General features: G+C 34.4%; 1 long non-coding RNA gene across 2 annotated transcripts in view; it reads left to right on the forward strand.

Moving 5' to 3' along the window:
• The window catches only part of LOC108285152, a 14677-nt gene extending 8970 nt beyond the window's left edge, over nt 1-5707 (forward strand). For both annotated transcript variants that reach the window (XR_001817475.2, XR_001817474.2), the window contains one exon: nt 5603-5707. This is a non-coding gene — a long non-coding RNA (uncharacterized LOC108285152). The remainder of the gene's footprint in view (nt 1-5602) is intronic.
• Nucleotides 5708-7011: the final 1304 nt, after the last annotated feature.

Consider the following 7011-nt stretch of genomic DNA (forward strand, 5'->3'; position numbering starts at 1 on the left):
TATTTGTGTTTTTATGTTTACTCTTGATCTGTGGCTGAAGTCATATATCTGAAATCATAAGCTCTCTGTGAATCTATGTGAGTATCATTCAGAAAGACCTTTAACTCTCATTGAATCTGTTATTAAATTGGTCTATGACCATACCACCCTGAATGTGCTTGATCTCATCTGATCTCATGAAGCTAAGCAGGGTGGGGCCTGGTTAGTACTTGGATGGGAGACTGTCACAAAATAAGGTGCTGATGGCTTTCAAAGAATTTTTTTATATATTAAAAATTTTAAAAATATTAAATTAAAGGAGCACTGTTCTGATGAGAGAACATAAGTGCATATATGAATTAAATGTTGTTCCCAGAAAATAAACAAATTGACTTATAATACTTTAAATGTACTAGACTTTAACAAAACATCTCTTACAGAAACTAACTCAGAAACCAAGAATGCATATTTAACATTATTTTGACAATTATGGTTTTTTCCGATTTCTTAGTGTAAAGGATAATACAAGCATATATTGTATTTTACTAAGATTTATTTTTCCTAAACTTGTATAGGTTTACTGATCAAATAAATTAACATGATACCAAAAAATGTTTATGATTATAAAAGATGTAAAGTTGTAGTCAACAAAATGAAATCATTACTCTGACAAATTTTGTATCAACAGCTATTATACTTTGAAGTAGGCCGGATTAAAGATTATTTCCAAGATCTTTAAGCAATTCAAAATCGTGGACTGACATTAAATTGAGTTAATGGGTAATCATTGAAAAGAAATAACTTTATTTTCTAAGTAAAATAGAATATTAAAACACTGATTTAACCTAAACATAATTTTAAATTTAAATGTTTTTGTTTCTTATTTTTAAGTGCTGTGAAGTGGCTAGCTATATCTTGGAGTCATGTCATGAATGCATTTATTTTTGACACTTTAGGAAGTTATGAAAAGATTTTGTGTGACCATAGAAAGTTCTGTCATAAGTATTCTTAACCTCTGCTACTCTATTAAAATGGTTGTATATGCCAGACAGTTTATTTTCCATCCGGCTCTTTTCTCTTTAAAACAGAAATTAGTTACTTTGGTTAAAAGTTGTAAGTACTCTCCTCCCTGGGGGAAATAGGGGAGGGACGTTGGGGGGTGGGGAGCTGGGGAGAGGGAGAGAGAGCAAGGGGAGAGATGCCAGATGTAGGTGATGGGGAGGAAGGCAGCAAATCACACTGCCACGTGTGTACCTATGCAACAATCTTGCATGTTCTTCACATGTACCCCAAAACCTAAAATGCAATAAAATAAATGGGAAAAAAAAAGTTATAAGTAATATGGGTGGTTTAAACTCTTCAAGTAATAACACTGACAGAGAATTACAACAGTATATGTCCTTTTGTTTTTCAAGGGAAAAAAGTAGGATTTTCCTAAAGTGGATTCTTGGTTTCCAGACCCTTTTATACTTTTAAAATTTATTGAGAACCTCAAAGAGCTTTTGCTTATGTGATTTATAATGTAAGTTATAATTATAGATATTTACCATATGAAAGAAAAAAGGAAAATTTTTAAATATTCATTGAAAAATAGCAACGATGAACACATTGCATGTTGACATAAATGATCTTTTTTTGTTACAAACAGTGACTATTTTTCAAAACAAAATTTTATGAGAAGAATATAATTGTTTCACATATTTGCTTATCTCCTATTATCTGGGCTAGTAGAAGACAAGACAGCTATATCCTTATATTTTCTTCTACTTATTTTATTTTTTGAGACAGAGTCTTATTCTGTCACCCAGGCTGGAATGCAGTGGCATGATCTCAGCTCACTGCAACTTTTGCCTCCCAGGTTCAAGCAACTCTCCTGCCTCAGCCTCCCGAGTAGCTGGGATTCCAGGCTTGCACCACCATGCCCAGCTAATTTTTATATTTTTAGTACAGACAAGTTTCGCCATGTTAGCCAGGCTGGTCTCAAATTCCTGGCCTCAAGTGATGCACCTATCTTGCCTTCCCAAAGTGCTGGAATTATAGGTGTGACACACTGCGCCCAGCCTAGTTTCTACTTTTAATCCTTTACAATGTGATGTATCAAGTAACCTATGGAAAACAACAGTGTATACTCATGAGAGAATGAAAGTCAAAAAGGCACATGATTTTTCATTATTATGAAAATTGTTTTGACCTCACAGATCCCCTAAAAGAATATGAAAGAGCAGAAAGAAAGACAAAAAGTGGAAAGTATATTTTATTTGCCTTGATTTATAATACCTGAGTCTGAAAAGAAGCTATGAAATATAGTAAGATATTTACAATGGTCCCTCAGTTTAGATGAGTTTGCTTCCTTTATTTGGAAATTAATGCTTCTACCTGCAATGTAAAAAGTTTATCTTTTATGTAATCTGTGTAAATAGAATGGATTCTGTGCCTTTCAAGAAAAAAGTTCTATGATTAAATTGTCTTTATTATGTTCTTATCTATGGGAAAAAATCCCATAGAACATATGCTTTTTACTTATGAAATAACTAACATTTTTACAATAGTGTTACCTTCTGTGTTTTTTTTTCAAATGCTTTATTTTTACTTTAATTAGGTAAAGAAGTATTATTTCTCAGGCAATCATGATCTCACCTAATCAACTCCACAACTCTTAATTTTGCCCTCTCAAAATCAGTTTCTAAATTAGATCAAATAAAAAGTTCAGGATTTTTTAAAAATTATTATACTTTAAGTTGTGGGGTACATGTGCAGATCATACAGGATTGTTACATAGGTATACACATGCCATGGTCATTTGCTGCATTCATCTCCCCATCACCTACGTTAGGTATTTCTCCTAATATTATCCTTCCCCAAACCCTGCTATCCCTCCGTAACTCCCCTATCCCCCAACAAGCCCCGAGGCTTGTGTGATGTTCCCTTCTCTGTGTCCTGTGTTCTCATTGTTCAACACCCACTTATGAGTGAGAACATGCGGTGTTCGATTTTCTGTTCTTGTGTCAGTTTGCTGAGAATGATTGTTTCCAGCTTCATCTATGTCCCTACAAAGGACATGAACTCATCCTTTTTTATGACTGAGTAGTATTCCATGGTGTATATGTGCCACATTTTCCTTATCCAGTCTATCATTGATGGGCATTTGGGTTGGTTCCAAGTCTTTGCTATTGTAAACAGTGCTGCAATGAACATACGTGTACATGTGTCTTTATAACAGAATGATTTATACTCCTCTGGATATGCACCCATTAATGGGATTGCTGGGTCAAATGGTATTTCTATTTCCAAATCCTTGAGGAATTGCCACACTGTCTTCCACAATGGTTGAACTAATTTATACCACCATGAACAGTGTAAAAGCATTCCTATTTCTCCACATCCTATCCAGCATCTGTTGTCTCCAGATTTTTTAATGATCGCCATTCTAACTGGCATGAGATGGTATCTCAATGTGGTTTTGATTTGCGTTGCTCAAATGACCAGTGATGAGCATTTTTTCATGTTTGTTGGCTGCATAAATGTCTTCTTTTGAAAAATGTTTGTTCATATCCTTCACCCACTTTTGATGGGGTTGTTTGTTCTTTTCTTGTAAATTTGTTTAAGCTCTTTGGAGATTCTGGATATTAGCCCTTTTCAGATAGGAAGATTGCAAAAATTTTCTCCCATTCTGTTGGTTGCCGATTCACTCTAATTATAGTTTCTTTTGCTGTGCAGAATCTCTTAAGTTTAATTAGATCTCATTTGTCTATTTTGGCTTTTGTTGCCATTGCTTTTGGTGTTTTAGTCATGAAGTCCTTGCCTATGTCTATGTCCTGAATGGTGTTGCACAGAGTCTCGCTCAGTCACCAGGCTGGAGGGCAGTGGTGCGATCTTGGCTCTCTGCAACCTCCACCTCCCTGGTTCAAGCAATTCTCTACCTCAGCCTCCTGAATAGCTGGGATTACAGGTTAGCATCACCACACTTGGCTAAGTTTTGTATTTTTAGTAGAGACGAGATTTCACCTGACCAAACAGGATAGTCTCCAACTCCTGACCTATTGATCTGCCTGCCTTGGCCTTCCAAAGTGCTAGGATTACAGGTGTGAGCCACCAGGATATATTTTATACCTAAAACTAAAACTTTTAACCTAAAACAAGTGAAATTTCTCAGTGGGCCTTTGGAAAATCACAGAGATTCATTATTTGACCTTATAAAAGGAGATGTGGGAAATAGTTGTTAGATGAAAAAAGATACTCAGCGTTTTTGTTTTTGTTTTTGTTTTGTTTGTTTTTTTTTTTTTTTTTTTTTTTTTTTTTTGGAGACAGGCTCACTCTGTCACCCAGGCTGGAGTGCAGTTGTACGATCTCGGCTCACTGCAACCTCCGCCTCCCAGGTTCAAGTGATTCTCATGCCTCAGCCTCCTGAGTAACTGGGATTACAGGCACGCACCACCAGGCCCGACTAATTTCTGTATTTAATAGTGACAGGGTTTCACCATGTCAGGCTAGTCTTGAACTCCTGACCTTGTAATCTACCCACCTTGGCCTCCTAAAGTGCTGAGATTATAAGCATGAGCCACCGTGCACAGCCTATAAGTTGTTTTAATAAAATGTTATAAATCAGAAATTTTGTGCTTTATGGGAAGTCCCTGGCCATTTTTTAGTGCTGTCCTTGTCCATTATGTTATTTTACTTTCAGGTATAACCCTGATCAAAACTGTTAAATGTTACTATTATGAAAGCTGCATGGGAATAATTGTTATACATAAGTGACATTCAATCTTCCATAAGTTTGTTTTGATAAAATGTTATTAATATAAATATAAAACCCAGGTTTTCTGATGTGCATTTGTAAAATGCATGTCTCTTTCTTCTAAAGAAATATACACTCTTACCCAGATAAAATAGACATGTGGCTATTTCTGATAATCTAAAGGAAATATGGAAAATAAAGTAGCATAAGTTATTCTATGATAAAGGTGGTTTCATACCCATTTTATATAACAGAATCTATTTTATTTTTAAAATTTAGAAGGAATTTGGAATGAATGTATGACATATTCACTTATTTATAATCTTTACATTTCTTTCTTATTGCTCTTGCTATTATCTCTGCCGCCTTGTCAATGTGACTAACTATTCCTTCAAGATTCATTAGAGGTGCAATTTCCTCCAGTAAGCCATTCTCCACCCCTTTTAATATTGTGCCCATTATGTGCCATGAGTAACATTCTTTGCCTACCTCTGTCATAACTCTTGATGTTTAAATCACCTGTATACTTTTATCATCTTTTGTATTGTAAAATCTTAAAAGATAGAGGCCATATTTAAATATCTCTAAATTCGCAGCATTTAATGCTATTCCTGGAACCTACATGATACTCGATATTGTTTACTGCATAAAAAATAATTAAATTACTAGGTACATAGTGGGATACCTAGGCCTATTGGAATTACAAAGATAAATAAAATGTAGTTCCTATTCTATTCCAACAATAGATTATTTATCCTATGCATGGGTTAATTAATGGTTTGTGTACTTACAAAAGATTTTTTTTAAAAACCTATAGAATCCATTATTTTTATTTTATGGACAAGAAGCAGAGGCTCAAATTAATAGTTACTTTTTTTTTTTTTCAAGATTATACTGGTAAAAGCAGAGCTAAGGCTTGACTCCAACCCTCCTGATGCCTGTCCTGTGCTTCTCTACACTAAGCTGACCTATCCTTTAATGAAGAGCCTTCAATAATGGCTATGCATTAAAAAATAAACTAATATAACTTTGAAAGGATGATAAATCAGAAATGTTTCTTCTTAATCTTTTAAATACAGCACATTGCAGAATCCTTGAGGTGACTTTAGATTTATTTCTTCAAATTTCCATCATTCATCAAAACTTTTTGTATACTTTATTATTATAGTAAATGTCTTCGAACAGAGCTGAAAAGTTGCAAGTTATAAAACCCACTTATAATCTCCACTTTTTGAATGTTTATGTTCTTAAGAAGTTGCCAAAACCTAACCCTTCATTTCCTCCCTGTACCCCACTAAATATTTGTATTAGTCAGGGTTCTCTTAGAGGGACAGAACTAATAGGATATATGAGAGCCAGTCCAAGTCCTAAAACTGAAGAACTTGGAGTCTGATGTTCAAGGACAGGAAGCATCCAACAGGAGAGAAAGATGTTGACTGGGAGGCTAGACCAGTCTCACCTTTGTACGTTTTTCTGCCTGCTTTATATTTGCTGGTAGCTGATTAGATTGTCCACATCAGATTAAGGGTGGGTCTGCCTTCCTGAGACCACTGACTCAAATGTTATTCTCTTTTGGCAGCACCCACACAGACACACCCAGGATGAATACTTTGTATCCCTCAATCCAATCATGTTGACACTTAGTATTAACTATCACAATATTTTTTTTGGCAACTGTCTTACTTTCAGGAACACCAAAATAATTATTTTCCAGCTATATTGGTCAAATCCAGAGTTAAAATAATACTATAATAGAGTCAATTTCTAGAGAACCTCAAAGAAAATTTTTTAATTTATTGATATTTGTATCGAAATTATCTTTAAAATGTTTACAATAGGTTGCTTTGTTTTTCAAGATTCGAGCAAGTAAAACAAAGAGCTTCTTTGGCCCAAGGGTGTGCAAGAGAACTGACAAAACGAAGATTAAAAAAGAATTAAATAATGGTGACTTTGTTAGAATGTGTTGTGATTCTTTTGAAAGAAAGAAACTCATTTGGGTACATGAAAAAGAAATTTTAAAAATGTGAAGCAAATTTTTTAAAATATGAAGGAGCAAAAACAATCAGCTGAAACAAGTCAAATAAGTCTTAGGTTAAACAAAATAACTGTGCAGTACAAAATTGGAGTTTTAATAGACTATAATAAATGAGAGTTGGTGGTATCACTACTTGGGTCACCAGAGGCAGAGAAAGAAACTAATTTTTATTGAACACTCCTAATGTGCCAACCATTGTGGTAAACAAATTACATGCTTCATCTGATTTTATCCAACTAAAATTTAAAGATTTTTATAAAAC

Source organism: Cebus imitator, unplaced genomic scaffold (assembly GCF_001604975.1).
Source record: "Cebus imitator isolate Cc_AM_T3 unplaced genomic scaffold, Cebus_imitator-1.0 Scaffold292, whole genome shotgun sequence".
NCBI lineage: Eukaryota > Metazoa > Chordata > Mammalia > Primates > Cebidae > Cebus > Cebus imitator.